At 38.4% G+C, this 16,953-nt stretch overlaps 1 protein-coding gene across 1 annotated transcript in view; it reads left to right on the forward strand.

The window, feature by feature from the left end:
- LOC131029459 (protein CHROMATIN REMODELING 35) overlaps window positions 1-16,953 on the forward strand; it is a 144,387-nt gene that overhangs the window by 949 nt on the left and 126,485 nt on the right. The gene's annotated exons all lie outside the window — the stretch shown is intronic.

Here is a 16,953-nt window from a genome sequence, read left to right on the forward strand (position 1 = left end):
GAAATTTTTGTACAGGATATTATTCAAACTGAATATGTTCTCCTGGCCTGTCGGCGAGGTGTTCTTCTCCCGCAACATTTCCCATTTTATGATGGGATTTTCAGGTTTGCTCAAGAAGGGTGAATTGCAATTTCTAACAATGTTGTGTGTTATCTGCGAGCAGCTTTGTCTGTTTCCCTATTTCAGATGGGACTTTTCTGTTTCGTCTATACCTATGTTCTGCAATTTCCAACAATTTCATTAGCTGTTATATGGATTTATTCATTAGCTTCTCACGCTCGTGCGAAATAATATCTGCTGATGCGATTTTATTGTGAGTGGAATATTTCTGCTTGTAAGTGATGGGCTATGAATTCTGCTGCCAACATGGATTTTTATATGTTCAGCTAAACTGTAGAAGCTGCAAGCTGCCCATTAGGAGAATCGTTCTTTGGTATGATACAGACCAGATATATTAATTTAAGGGCAAGTCAGTATTAAATCAACATTCGTAATTATCAACAAATTCTAAAAAACCTTGCAAATAAGCAAGGCAATTCATATCTTAAATTGTCTGTCAATGAAGTGGCCTGTTACAGGTTCACTTTTTCTTTGTCGGAGCTAACTACATTATGAAATGCTATGGGAATGAGAGGGAACTAAGGGTTTTAGAATTTTTCTTTCTAGGACAAACAGATAGCTGGTTTGGAAATGAAATGACTATCCTTGGATACAAGATCCACAACAGTAGAATAGCTGGTTTTTGTGGGTGTTTGGTTGAAAGTTGGTCATTGATCAAATGGATGCTTTAGCTCGGTATTTCAAATGACAGGACATTTGGATGTGGACTATGATGCATGCCAAAATAAGATGGAGTGACTCAATTTCAAACAGAAAATGAGCATCTGTCCGTTAGCTTGTATAAATGAGCTGATGGAAATCCTCAAGCTGGGTGACTAGAAGAAGTATCGATCATGTAATCTTGACCACCGCTTCCATTCAGAAATATGTCAGTAATTCACGTTGCATTATAAGCATATGCATTTTCAGAAAAGGTAGCTATCTCCAATTATCACAATTCATAACAATGAAAAAACCTACTTGAAACCCTGCTATTGCAATGCGAAATAACCACACAATGACCTTTACTATTTTGGATTTCAATAATGTTGGTTTGGTTTGCACCTTATTTCTAGTTTCAGACATTTATTAGATACAATTAGTACGATGATTTAAAGAAGAAGCAACAAAGATCAACAGCTACTATGCAAAATTCTAACCAGGAAACATAGGATTTGAATTGAATTTCCATTTATTACTTCTCAGGACTTTCATTATCAAGTAATACTTAGTTAATGCCAGTTTTATCTGAAGGGTGTGGCTGATCAGTCATTGCTATATTGTCTGTCTCTATTTGCTTCACTGTGGTTGAGGGTTGGAAAATTAGAGCTTTAATCTTGATGATTACATATTAGTCACAGAGAAACAGTTAACTGCAATTAAACTCCATTTCTCTTCCCCCTTAAAAAGGGGTATGAGTGTGAACAAATTTATTTATTTGTCTCACCTGATATGTACTAACAGCTGAAAAATAGCAGTCAGATCTTCAGATAGCATCTCAAAGAGAATTTCTCTGCATCTGCCGTGCTGCTCCAAGGTAGGAAGGCCAGCTCAAATGTCAGTGAGACACTTGGAATACATTTTATATTACTCATGGTATTAATGGTTCTCCTACTGCCTCCTATGCACTTTTCTTTTTATTATTGTATCATCCTCTGTTTAGTGCTCACAAGTCTTTTATTCTGTCTTGTTTCTGCAGCATTTTATAAGGGTTTCCTTTCTCTGCCGACTTTCTGTAATTATTTTTCTACAATGCTTTTAGTAATTTTCTATTCAGTTCTCACGATGCCATATATGTATTTTGTAAAATAAGTATTGTATAGATGCACATTTCAGTTGCAATCCAGGGAAGACTTTTCAAAACCAAAACATAGAAAGGCTGAACAATAAAGGAGTCAGAACTGTTCTGACATATTCCACATGTTGGCAGAGAGAAATAAAACCCGAGTTAGATTAAAGATTTTTATTGTCTTATTGGAAGTTACTAAAATCTGGATCCAAACTGAGGTTGGCAAGCCAATCAGTAACTTTGTGATAAGGTACAGTTTCCATTGTATTTGAAGTTGGTAATTTCATAGGCATGTTATTTCATGTATTGGCGAGTCGAGCCAAGCTCGGCGAGTTTTGCTGACTCGGGACTCGGACTCAGTGAGTTTTGACCATAACTCGCCTGACTCGCGAGTCAGGCGAGTTATGGCAAAACTGGTCGGGTCCAAGCTCCAAGACTCGGCCAGTCTCTCCGCCAGGATTCATATATGGAATATAACATTTAAGTATAAGAAATTCTTATACTTTAAGTTATATTCCATATATATTGTCAGGATGTTTGAGAGTGGTTTCAGACCTCCATGAGTTATAATGCAAAATCTAGTTTTTGGAGGATCCTTCAAATTTCCAGACTTAGTCAAATTTCAGGCCATTTCAGGATCAGGATGACATTCCAGACTTTTAAGGCAAGTTCACTCTGACCTTGATGTAAGGGACGCGACCTAGGAGGACACTATACATTCAACCAAGGTTTGATTTAGCAACATGAAGCGTGACCAAATAGTACACAAAAACCCTAGGAATGATCTAAATAACCCCTAATCACTCAACTGACCTAACCTCCTTCACTCCACCTTGAGGAGATCGACCCGATTTGATGACCTTTGAGAAACTCAATCCCTTCAATGCAAAGGCTAAGACACTAAAACAACCAACAACAAAACTAAAAGAGCTAACCCTAGAAAGCAAAAAGTGGGGGTCTTCATTTGCAATGGGGCTATGTGTGAGTACCTCACAACAAGGATGTTTCTTAAAATTTTGAAAAAAGGGGGTGAGTTGGGGACATTTCCTACCTGTCTCCACATCCCAAAAAATTCCCCCATGGGGCACAAGGTTATTTTTGGCAAGGGACATGTCTCTGAGGAGCATATTTTCAAACCCTTCTGGCCTCACAATTCCTCCTTCCATCCAACATATATATATCCTAAAAACTAAGAGGTCCAAGAAAGACCAAGGTCAACTATAGTCCCAAGGTAAAACCTAAGTTCAACAAGCACACTATTTAATGCTACCATACACATGCAATCCTTACAATTTCCAAGTGAAGATGTTCTTGATGTCTCATGTTGGTGCTCCCAAAATTTCAATTTGGCCAAAGAAAATACTAAAGAGAAGCCCCAAACAAGTAGATACTCTACCAACATGCCTTTCATGGCATTACAAGCTAGCACACATTATAATTGAGCTTTATTCAATAATGGGTGCATGAAACAAGTTTTAAATTGTTAAAAATCTCTTAATTTCAAGTTTTTTTTTATTTTGCCGAGTCATTGCCGAGTCATTGCCGAGTCATAGCCGAGTCACGAGTCGAGTCGGCCTTGCCGAGTCCGAGCCGAGTCCGAGTCTGGGAACTTTGATTGGCACCACTATGTGAATGATTATTTTCCAAAGCAATTGTAGCATTGTAATGTGTACATTGATAATTTAATTCAGATTTTAATGATAATAGTGTATTTCAATTTGCAAGTTGGGTTATTGTTCTTGTTGCTATAAATAAAAAAGGGCTGCTACAGGCAGAGTGGATCATGTATATGTTTCCCAAATCTCTTCTAACTAGACCACATTTACCAATGATCTAAATTGGGGTTACATCCCTGAAACTACACCTCCAGCTCCTTGTAAGTGGATTGATATGTAATATCCCCTTCTTGCACCTAGTTAGATGTGCTTCTCATTAGTCTATTCCCGGGTTCCCATAGGCTATTCGGAATTGGTAAAGGGACTCAGTTCTGTGGAGAGCTCGGGCTTTCAGTTTTAGTGGGTTTCAACAATGGTTCTATTTTTGGCATATGCTATTTTTAGTAAGTTCTATCTTGGTCACTTGCATTGGTTCAGTTCTGATTCCACTTTAGCTTTAAGTGTTCCCTTTTCAATGCAGTAGCAAAATTCTCTAAGGTGATGGAGAATTATATTTTATATTTCTTACTTAAGCATTTTAAAAAGTGACTTTAATATATAGCTAAAGTGATTAATATTTAATAAAGTGAGTCTCCAAATGGGATGCCTGGACTTGAGAGACAAAAGTTGTTTTTAAAAAGTCATATGGGGGCCTTTTTTGAGAGAATATTGTATTTGAATATTTGAAATTTCACTAATTTCTCCCTCCAAGTCTATATATTGGGATATGGGCTTTCATTCTCTCATTCTGAGTTTTCACACATATCAAAATGTTGCCAAAATGAACTTTGAGAGTTCTTGGGATTGTTGAGGATGAAAACTCTCTGCAATTTGTCTAGTTTTGGTGGTGAAAGATCCACCGTAGTTGGTTGTCAGTTTTAGTTAGAGAATACATTGATTTGTTGAGTTTTGGTGATGTGGGTTTTGGTGAAAATGAAAATAAATGAGATTTCTTGAGTTTTTGTGTGTTTAGTAGATTTTTGGAGTGTTTTCAAGCTTGCAAGTTTTAGGGTATTTTCTTCATGTTGGCTGTACATTTATAAGCATAAGAACCCTTGTGTTGGCTCATATCTCTTGGAGAGTTTCATTTTTACTTTTGGATATTGGTCTATCCTTCTTTTCTTAGCTGGGCGAATCACTTTGATAGGCTATTTGCAGATTTTGATTGGCATTTGAATTTTTAGGACAAAGTCACCCCTAGAACAAGGCCATACAGGCCTTGCTGATCCATGTAGGGGTTAAAGTGGTTATAAATTGCTGTTTGATGTTGCAAACACCTCTGAAATAAGGCGTCTAGGTGTGTAGTAGGGTGATAGAAGTGATATTGGTAGTTTAGAGGGGAGAAAGAGCTTAAAATAATTTATTCTCCTAATTGCCCCCAAAGTTCCAGCATCTTTTTTGGTGAAGTGCAGAACTTTCTTAGTAAAGTTTCAGACCTTGGGAATGTTTTTTACCCCATACATATAGTTTAGTTTGACACCTACGAAGGATGATTGGCTAATGGAATGAGTCAACTTTGGATCAGCGGTTCTGATGCATGTGAAATGATGTTGTAGCTCTCTGTTTCACTGAAATCTTCCATTACTTATATTTACATAATGAAGATTTTATTGTGAAAAGTTGTTCAATGCACTTTAGTTTATTCTATCTTTCCTATGTATTGTGTTCTACAAATGTTCACGAATGGTAATGAATGAAATCTGAATTAAACAAAACCAATTGGCAAACCGTTGTTAAGCATTTCTTTCCATCACATAAATTTGCAAACATATAAAAAATATCAGGGGTATTTATTACAGTGGTATCAAAGCCAGGTTATTTTTGCCAGCCTATTGGGTTGAGCTATGTAACATGGAAGTTACACATCATTATCATTTGAGAAGGAACAAGTTGAACACCAACTTACCTATCCAACCAGCAAAAGACATAGACCCATTTACAGAGGATCAAATAGTGCAAGGGGTTTTGGGTAGCAGCAGTGACAATTGAACAGAAAAAATTCCTAATTTGTCAAGTCCACTAGGTGGTAAGGCAAAAAGAAACAAGGAAAGAGTTGGTTCTATTAGTCCCAATTCAAGGATTGAAAGGAAATTTGATGCTATGATTGATATGATGTCACAGCTGTTGGGTAAAATCAATCAGAGTATGCCACTTGTGATACAAAACAACTCATAGGGCAATCAAAGACAAAGTGGGCAAACTAGTTCTACCATCCAGCAAGGTAACAATGATAGACAAACTACTACATTGGGGACAGGTTTAGTGCCAAGACTCCTACAAACCACTTTCCCTGAGATTCAGGTTGCTCATGAGGTTCCATTTCCATTGGTGGATGATTTGAGGCTTGTCAATGATGAATATGACACACTCCCTTAAGAGATCAAACGCCATTTAATATTTAACGAGCATATGGATCAGAGGAAGAAAAAGGGAGGAGGTAGAGCTGAATAGAGTGGACCAACAATATAGAGAGACCTACAGGAGGCCTTGAGCAAGATTATTGTTGCACACTTCAATGGTATGACAAATGCACAACTATAGCTTTGGTACAAAAGCTAGATATCTATTTGGCTCTTAGGCCAATGGCTGAGGAAGAGGCGATTCAGTTTGGTACTGCACGAGTGGTGGTACCATGGCCTAATCACCCTGGGTCACAGATCAATCACCACATATGATGAGTTCACCAATAGGCTCATTGGGAGGTTCGACAAGGACCTTGAGTTGCATTTTAGAGAGTTGGCACAACTGGAGTAGTATGGTTCATTGGAGGCTTAGATAGTAGAATAATCTTTTCTGGAATAACAGAGAGATTGGTAGTCATTTTTAGTGAAGGACTAATGGAGCCTATTAGGGGTTGGGTCAAAACCTTTGATTCACCATCATTACAAAAAACATGAGGAAGGCTAGGAGTATGGAGTGGGCTGCCACTAAGTCAAAATTTCAGTCCAAGACCTTTCCAAGTAGAAAGGACAAAAAATATTTTCAAAAGGACTTTAATTAGCCAAAGAAGACAACTTCAAAATTAGACAGCGAGGGCTTGAATAACTTAAGGAAGAAAAATGTATGCTTCAAATGCAAAGAACCTTGGGCCTCAAGTCATAAATGTGCAGTGAAAGGAAAAGCAAACCAAATAGAATATTATTTAGCTGATGAATCAGCGGCTGATAAATCAGACCAGCAATTTGATTTTGAAGAAAAGGAGGAAGAAAAGTCTTTAGAGGAGGAGGAGAATGAGGGTACACTTGCCCAGCTCTAGAGCTTTCAAAAGAACGAATCTTTTTGAGTCCAAGGAGTATTAGGTGGACAATGATTAGTGGCTTTGATAGATACATGGGCTACTCATAACTTCATAGGTGAGGGAATTGTAGTACTCAATGGCCTTAAGATAGAGGATGTGGATGGTTTCAAGGTAATGGTTGTAGATGGATTCACTATTAATTGCATCGGGATGTTCTCATAACCGAGTCTTCAATTGGGTAATTACAAAGTCAAGGACAACTTCTGCGTGGTTAGCATTGAAGACACAGATGCAGTGTTGGGTATTCATTGATTACATTCCCTTGGAGAGATCACACTTATTTTTCAGAATGAGGGGAAGAATGTTTTTTTGAGAGGGATGTCAAATGGAGGATCACGAGTTGTCTCTTTTAAGCGCATGGAGAGGCTTTTTAGACATGATCAGGTAGAGTGGGAAGTGGAATGCATAATCATGCCTACAATTGCAAAAGAGGAGAAGAGATCATTCCACTCAAAGATTCAAGCTTTGCTATCTAAGTAAAGCAATGTCTTTAGCAGGTGGAATCACCGTTGCTGCCCCATATGGCAAATATATATGGACCTCAACTCAATATACATATCCCAAGTGGTTAGGGCATTGAGCATGTGATTGAGTTGGAGGAGGGGGCAAAACTTGTTATCACTACACCATATAGATATCCTAAGAGACACAAATGTGAGATTGAGAAGGCTATCAAGGAACTATTGGAGATGGGGCTCACTAGACAGAGTAAGATTCCATTTGCTTCTTTAGTTGTTTTGATGAAGAAGGATGGAAACATGTGCATGTGCATAGATTATAGGGCCTTGAACAAAAAAGCAATTATAGACAGGTACCCAATCTCATGGATAGATGAGCTACATGGAACAGTTCATTTTTCCAAAATAGACTTCAGATCTAGATATCATTATATTTGGGTTAAAGAAGAGAATATTGCGAAAACAACCTTCATATGTGACTTTGGCCACTTTGAGTGTCTAGTCATGCCTTTCGGGTTGACCAATGCACTTGCTACCTTTCAGTCGTGTATGAACATAATCTTCAACAAATAGTTACATAAGTTTGCATTGATATTCTTTGATTATTGTAGCATCGTAGATTGTACACCCTTAATTAGGGTTGTACAATTTCATGCTTAGGTTAGCACCCGCCTTAGTGTGTTGCATTTTGCATTTAAAAAATTCCCTTAAGCATTTAATTAATCAATTTAATTAAATCTAAATTCCTTTTATCACTCCCTATATCATAAATTTGGGCCCTTAACCCTAGGTATGCCCCTTTTTATTTTATCCTTTTAATCAATTAATTCATTAAAGTCCTGATTAGGTCCTATTTTGATCTTCAAGGCCCGATTTCGCATATCCAAATGTCTTGAATTGTCGCATCGAGTTGGGAATTACCATATAATCACGATACCTTGTATCCCTAAAAATTCGAGAAAAAGTTGGTCGGACTAGGATGATTCACTCTGGTGTCGAGTTTTTCTCCCCAAATTTCGGGATCATGTTTTGGTGGTATTATAATGGTTAAATCCATCTTCGTGCAAAAATATATCAATTCTAGGTTGGCCTATGATTAAAAACAAAGTTAGGGTTTCATACATATAGCCTTTCCTTTCCTCATTTGAAGGATCCAACAACTCTAGCAATTGAAGGAGCCTCTTATGAAGTGAAAGTGCAGGTTTATGTGGAGTCCTCAATTAGCAAATCAAGCATTCATCAAGTCTTCATCAACCTTCTTTCATCATCAATTGAAGCTTAGGAGATATTGAAGAATAATAAGGAGATCACCAACTGTTGATTGGCTTGTACCTCTCCCTTAGGGTTTGGTATGGTTTCATGTTATTTTCATATCTCTATTTGAGTTTCACATCACTTGTCTTTCAGATTTACATTATTGCTTTAGATCCATATCGCATTTATGATTTGAAGCATTTACATTTACATTATGTTCATTTAGGGTTTTTACCCCAAACAAAGTGTAGGACTCTAGTTGTATTTTAGCTCATTAGGATCTTACAAACACATGAGATTCTAGGGTACACACACTTTTCAATATTACATTGGCTATTTGTGGAGGTGGAAATCTCCAAAACAAGGGGTTTGACTAAGGCAAAACCCTATATAGCCACCCAAACACCATTTTTCAAGTTGCAGGTGCAGATACAGAAATCCGACAGAGTAGCAAACTTTGGGAAAGTCAGAACTTGCAGGCACAGTCTCAGAGCCAAAAGCAGGCCCTAGATCCCTAGGATTGGGGTGCTTAATGCCCTGGTCCTCCGCATTTTTGGGGGCATTCTGTGGCAGTTTGGCATCTCAGAGTCTCAGCTAGCAGATTCCAGAGTTCCAGATCTACATAGTAACTGGGGTCAAGGTGCCAGTGCCTTGGTTCAACTCAACTCAGCTCAGTTTTTGGTGACAGGTGCACGTCTGAGTTTTATTTCTTGTTCTACAGTTCATATCTCAGTTTCAATTCTGCATTTCTCTATTATTTCAGTTTATATCATTATTTTTGTTCATCTCCCTAGCTTAGTTTATCATTTGTTGACATTTAGCTTATCTCCTCTTCATATTAGCAAAGGAATAGAAACTCTAAAGATATTCCTTGACTCTCTTTCACAAGAGGAAGTCAAAGTGAATCATCTCCTTAGGCTCTTTCATATTCCAATGTATGGAGGAAAGTGGGATAAAGTCCTAGCTTACTCGATTCCATTTTTCACCATCACAACTACATTTAAATTTTCAGTAGATCTTGGGAAGAACATTTGAGGCATTTGGATCAGAGGTTTTAGGCATTCTTGAGGGTGAATTATCATTTTCCAAGGAGTCAAAATGTGAGTTTGGGATGATTGAGTTGTTGTATCTAGGACACAAATAACTCTAAGGGGAGTTAGTGTGGACCCTGAAAAAATCAAAGTAATACTTAATTGGCCTCTACCCACAAATCTTACACAACTGAAGGGTTTTTTTAGGTTATGTGGTTTCTATAGGTGGTTTGTCAAATGGTTTTCATAGTTGGTTGCCCACTCGTAGATTTCACCAAAAGGAGGGCTTTCACTTGGTCCGAATTAGTGCAAAAATCTTTTGATAACTTCTAGTAGTTGATGAGCACATGCCCTATTTTGGATGTTCCGAATTTTCGTGAGCCCTTTGAGCTTGAATGTGATGCTTCAGGTGATGGTATTGGGGCTGTTCTTATGCAAAATAAACACATAATTGCCTATGAGAGTAGGAAGTTAAGAGGTGGTGAGAGGAGCTACTCCATTTATGACAGGGAGATGTTAGCCATTATGCATGGATTGGCTAAATTCGGAAACTATCTTGTTGAAGTTAAATTCATTGTAAAGACTGATCATAATAGCCTCAAATACTTCCTTAATCAGAAGGATCTTAATGATTGACAACAAAAATGGGTTAGTAAGTTGCAGGCTTATGATTTTGCCATTGAATATGTCAAAGGGAAAAGGAATGTAGTTGCTGATGCATTGTCAAGAAGGCCGCATTTTTGTTCACTAACAGAGATATCAGCAGATTGGAAAGAAAAAATTCTTGCTGAATATGCCAAGAATACCTTTTCCAATAGTGTTTTGGTTGGTTCCTTACATGATGATAGATACAAGGTAAGGGATGAGCTTATAATTTATAAGGATAGATTTTTGTCAGTTCTTAAATCTAAGCTTAATTTGAAGGTTCAAAATACATTTGATGACACTCCTATGTGATGCAGGATTGCCCTTACATCATTCTTGCCTTAATGCTTGACATTCAAAATGGGCGCCCAAGAGTTAGTGGCTTGGTAGTTTTTATTTTCGTGTCTTAGGTGGAGTAATGGAGTTTCATAACTGATCCTTGATTTAGAATTTTGGTGGAAGTGGGATGGAAATTTTTTTATGAAGCATTCAATGCCATTTCCTTAGCTTTTTGGCATTTTCCCAATCTTGGCATGGGTAGTGGGAGTCCATGTGCAGTCAAAATCAGCATTATTTGCAATTTTTCTAAGTTAAAACTGCAACTTCTCTTTTGGGAGTGGGATTTTTGGGTGGCATTATATCCTAGGTTTTGGAAACCCAAAGTTGTTTTCTCTATCATTTTTCTCTATAAATGGAGGCCTTGAATTGGCAGTGGGAGTCTTTTGCAAGTTGTAGATTTGGGAAGCCTGTTTTGTAGCATAAGACCAAGAAGGAAATTATTTTTCTTAGTAGTTCTTTCTTGCTTTTGTATATCAGATTTCAGAATGTTATTCATGCCTATAAGGCTGTAATTCAATGTAATATCAATTTTTCTTTGTAATTACATCATTCCAGGAGAGTTTGAATAGAAATCAAGAGACTCTTCTTGCAGATTTCCTAGATTTTTCCTAGCATTTCTGAGTTGCATTTGTATGTTGTTGTGAGATAGGGGAGCACCCTACATCAGTGGTATCAGAGTAGGAGTTCCTAAGTGTGTAGGAAAAAGTGTTGATGGAGGCAGTTTGCACTAGGACTTGATGGTGGTGTGTGTGGATTTTGCTTGCAGATGTATGTGCAAGTTGTAGGAGGAGATACTTAAGAATTTGTTGAGCAGAGGCTCTTGAATTCGTGAACAGATCCCCAAGTGTGAGGCAGTTTGCAACAAAACCCGAGTGTTGAGGATTTGAAAATAGATTGCTGTGTGAGGAAGTTTACATGTGCAAAACTTGAGGGTTTTGAAGATTTGTGTTGAGGCTTTGCAAGGCCTTGAGTATGGAAAAGAGGAGAGAAGAGGAAAATATGGGTATGGAGGAGTCCCATTATTTTCCTAACAAAGATGTATTTGCAAGTGAAGTTGTGTGTGTAGGTGAAGAAGATGATTTACTACTGCGGATTGTAGTAGTAGAGGCAGAGTGGAATGCCTTGATTGCAAGAAAAGGAGATGGTAGAGACACATGTTTGTTGAAAGGCATGGAGAAGGAGAAAGAAATTATAGTAGAGGAAAGTCCTTGTGAAGGCCTGGAAATATTGACAACAAAAGAGAAAGAAAGGAAAGAGGTTACAGTTGTGGGTGGTGTTACAACAAGTGAATATGTAGCAAAAGTTGTGAATTGTCCATTGGAGGGCAAGAGGATGATAGAGAGTGTGGAGCAGCCAAGCATGGAGAGGTTGGTTGTAAAGCAAGAGGATGCTAGAGAGGTGTTTGAGGCGATTACAAATTGTATTTGGTGGAGGTGGTTGGACTTGGGTGGGTTAAAACCCACAAAGAAAAGCAGAATGTTGAGTGGTGAGATGAGGAATGTTGAATGGAGAAACATTTGGACGAGGTCGGGTTATGATGGATTTGATACCACATCGAGGAAGAGGAGTAAAGAGTAGAGTTGTTAAAGGAGTAGGATGCTTGTTCCGGCTAGGTGCTGGAAGAGGAGAAAGAACCAATTCGAGGTACCGATTTCAGTGATGGAGTTTGTTGAGAATTTCTTGCAATTTGTAAGGGTGACTTTACCACTCAACTCCATTTTGTGAATCCATATTCACAAAATATTTCTTACCCCATGTGTCTAATGCAAGCACATCCATGGTGTAAGGGAAATCTTGCATTAGAAAACAATATTTTAATTTAATTTTAATGCAAATGTTTACGAATAAATGTTGTAGGAGAATTATTTATGTAATAAAGGCCAAATATTTTATAAATATTTTGGTTGCATTCTTTGATTGCATCCTTATTATAATTTGAATTCATTTTGAAGGCAATTTTAAGAGAAAAATATTCAAATATGCCTTTCATGGCATGTAAATTGGGAGTTACAACTTGTCATAACTCCTAGAATATTGCCTTAATGCTTGACATTCAAAATGGGCGCCCAAGAGATAATGGCTTGGTAGTTTCTATTTTCGAGTCCTAGGTGGAGTTATGGAGTGTCATAATTGACTCTTGATTTATAATGTTGCTGTCGGTGGGAAGGAAAGTTCTTTATGGAGCATTAAATGCCATTTTCTTAGCTTTTTGGCATTTTCCCAATCTTGGCATGGGTGGTGGGAGTCCATATGCAATTAAAATTAGCTTTATTTGCAATTTATTTAAGTTAAAACTACAACTTCTCTTTTGAGCGTGGCATTTTTGGGTGGTATTCTACCCTTGGTTTTGGAAACCCAAAGTTGTTTTCCCCCTCATTTTTCTCTTCAAATGGAGGCTTTGAATTGTGTTGACGTGTATTTTATACACAATCATACACAGAATAAAATACCAATAGGCATCTTATCCTCTCTTGAGAAAATAGTCTCTAACTGCTGAAGATCTGGAAAAAAAGGATCAGTTAGGTAGACTCCAAGGTTCTTTTTAGTAGGGTCTCTACGTGTGGACAAGCTTTTTTTAGTGGTATGATGTGATTTGCTGTTTCCTCCAAGGGGTCTTACGCATTCTAAAGCTCGAAGATTTTACTAAACTAAAAGGAACTTTCAAAAAAAAAGCAAACAGATAGGGTTTAAAGAGGTCTAATCTAGCCTAACCCTATGAATGACTTAGTATGGACGAGACTTGGCAAGATTCAACCAACTTCAATTTTGCCATAAGATAACAACTCAATTGAAATTAGTGCGATCTTCTAAGGTAATATAATGGTATTCAATGCATCAAAGATCAAGGACACTACTACGAAGGTACATATCCAAGACACAATGATAATTGAAGATTAAGGACTCAAAGTGTTCTCCAGTCGACCACTCAAGGCGTTCCTACAATCAGCAAGAAGCTAGTGGTTTGGATTACGAATCCTACCAAATATCTAATCTCACACTTAGTCTTTCAAATTAACAAACTACTTCGATTGAGCACGATTCAAGTGTATCAAACAACCATGAAGATAACTCAAGAAATTTGCCACAAAACACCATAACTTCAATATTTTATTGATTTCCAAGTCATCATGTACAACAATTGCTTGAATTTCTCTCTTCAAGACTCAATCTTGCTACAAAATAAAGTTGCTTCTAACTCTAATCTCTCTTACATCAACTATTGACTATTATCTGACTATTACTCTATTATCTATTTCCCAATGAAATGAAAAATGGGGGTATAAATAGCATCCCCAGTTACAATGAAAGGTCCAGATTGAAAGTAAATCAACGGACAAGATTATGACACCTAAACCCTAATTAGGGTTTGTTACAAATGACCTCCTTTTTACTGAACAATATTAAATACATAGCCAAATATTAAATTCGGCACAAAAACCTAGGAGGTATCAACCAATGAGAAATAAGATGTCATGTCATCTGCAACAACCTTTCATCTAGAATCTTATTCCCTTTCCAATTCTCTTTCTTAGCATATGCAATGAATTTTGTCACGATTCCTTCGATTTCTGTGATTGGAATCTCGGGAAGATTCTTGATACTCTCTTCCAAGTGGATGACCTGATTGAATGCATCTAGAAGAGCTGCGTCCCAAGTAGGTTCAAGTTCCTTCGTTCTATCAATCAGGAGCATGGTGGCAAACATCTGATCATACTGCTCATCTGTAACATCTGCGTCCTTGCGAAAGATGATCTTGATTCTATCCTCAAATTCCTGCATATCCACATCTGTCTCGACCTCGATCCTTCTGCCAAGAATGGTACGAAGTACCTCAAATACTCTGTCCTGGATCGGATTGATCACCTCCTCAACTTGACTACATCTAACACTGATGTCCTGGAAGAGAACACTCTTTATATGGAGTAAGGTTGACCACTGAAATAAACTGTGAGAATCACCTTCCAAGATCCTCTCCTGCGCTAAAATTCTTCTGGATGTATGTCTTATTACTTTCAAGACAGGGATGATAACGTCCTTGGTATGGGCAAATGCAGCTACTGTTACCATCAATCTGTGGATTATCTCAAGAACTTGGATAGCCTGATGAATGATCTTCGTCATCCTTGTAACAAACTCTATGGCCACTGTATGAGATCTATCCATCCAACTACATGTACGCTGGACCAGGTTCCTGAATCTTTCTGCTTCATTGATCGATTGAAGGGGCAATGCCTGCACTGGTGATCTAACTGGATCCTGACGTCCTAAAGGTTCATTGATGTGACTGAAATATGTCCTCCATGCACCTCTCTCTCTCTCAAGCTTTCTATTCTTTTCCACTTCTTCTCTAAGCTTGTCCTTCAATGCCTCAAATGTGTCGGTGGCATCATCTAAAGTCTGCTCTGCTGTGGATGGTCCTAACTCAATAGTCTGTATATCATAATCCTCTGCTAGGATCTCACCCTCATATTTATCTGCTGCCGGTGTAGCTATCTGCAGTTTTCTAGATCCAGTCTCATCTCGAATCATCTTGGACATCTTTGTAGCCTTCTTCTTCTCTGTTATCACATGTGAACGTCCAACAAGGCTCTCTAAATCAATTGCATTGTCCTCGTCCTCTACTACGATCACCTTGGTCAATCTTTCCTTCAACCAATCTGGAATATTCGATCTTGTTTCTTGAACTTGAATTTCTTTATGTACTATTTCTTCTTGTCTGGGAGGAGATGTTATTTCATTATCTTCTTCTAAATCATAGTCTTGGAGAGATCCATCCGATGAAACATGCTGTGCCTGTCCTTCCTCCTGCCTGTCATTCTGTACCATCGACTCCATGGACTCTTCCACTCGAATTGTTCTATCCTCTGGTCTGGAAGAAGTACCTGGTGTTCGATCTTTGTTGGCACCTTGCTTTTTCTTGGAAGGCTCTTTCTTTTCTGATCTTTCCTTTCTCTTCGAACCTCTCGGATGGAGATTGCCCTCACTGGCACATCGAAGGTTACCTTCACCTGAATTCCTAGGATTAGGATTGCCTTCACTCACACTTGCTCCACCTTCGGCTGGCTTCTCTTCCAAAGTAAAAGACATAGCTATGCCTTGTTCTCTCAACTTCTGATGCTGAACGTCTACCCATCTGCGAGTACAAGACAAAACTGGTGCCATCAAAGCATCTAAATCCATGACCTCGGGCTCATTCCAATCCAACCTTATTGTTTTGCTTTCTCTATCATAGGAAGACTGGATATGCCTGCCATTGTCCTGAGCTTGGTCGGCCACTCTGTAAATCCTGCATTTCCTGATGAAATCCAAAGGCAATCTAGAATGTATCTTTCGTTTCACTTCAAGATCATCTAGGAGGTTCATCATAAAATCTTCAATTTGATGCTCATGTCTAAATCTTCTACCGACCGTCTCCTCTAAATGTCCATGTGGATCAAAACTCTCTCTCCAAGCAAAAGATGAAAAAGAATACAAGGCTAACTCCTTCTTTGCGTCATCCATGGCTAAGACATTAGGACATACCTCAACTGAATTACCCAAAATAATAGGTACTTGGACTCCATTCTGATGTCTGTGTCTGAATGCCTTCACATATGCTGCCAACTGCCTTGTTACTTCAAGTAACACAATTCTGTCTGTCGGATATCTCGGCAACATGTATGGTGGTAAAGGACATCCATGCACTCTAATGTAAGTAAACTTGGGAAACTGAATGAACCAAGCACCGTACCTCTTGATGAATTCCTGGGCGTCCTGAGATAATCTATTGTGAATCCCTCCTTGCAACGTCCTCGTGATGTTCATCGTGAAGGTATCATTGACTAACTTGTAGTTTTTCCCTGGCGGATGATGCAAGTAGGTATAGGATTCACAAGCTCTGACCTCGCCGGGTCCTCTTCCAATCACTCCTCTGTGAGGTAGTCCTGCGTACTCAACACTCCTGATCAAAGCATAGATGACGTATGAACTCATGTGGAAGGACTTAGTAGCCCTGAGTCTCCTCAACTGTACGTCTAAGCAATGGCTAATTATCCTAGCCCAATGTATTGTACCCTTTCCTTGAACAATCACCTGGATGAAGTAAAACATCCACTTCTCAAAATAGAAGGCATGAGGTGCTCCTGTAACTCTGTTGAGCATAGTAATCAAATCTCTGTACTCCTCCTGGAAATCAATCCTGTGCGGTGTGTTCGGTACCTTGCTTAGACGGGGACGACTCTTAAGTAGCCAGTTCTTATTGATTATGCTTAAGCAAGCATCTGGATCATCATCGTACACTGATCTGGCTCCTTCAATGCTCTTGTATATCATGTCCCTGTGCTCTGGAAGATGGAAAGCTTCACTTATAGCTTCCTCTGAAAGGTACGCCAAAGTGTTTCCCTCA

Source organism: Cryptomeria japonica, chromosome 4 (assembly GCF_030272615.1).
Source record: "Cryptomeria japonica chromosome 4, Sugi_1.0, whole genome shotgun sequence".
Lineage (NCBI taxonomy): Eukaryota > Viridiplantae > Streptophyta > Pinopsida > Cupressales > Cupressaceae > Cryptomeria > Cryptomeria japonica.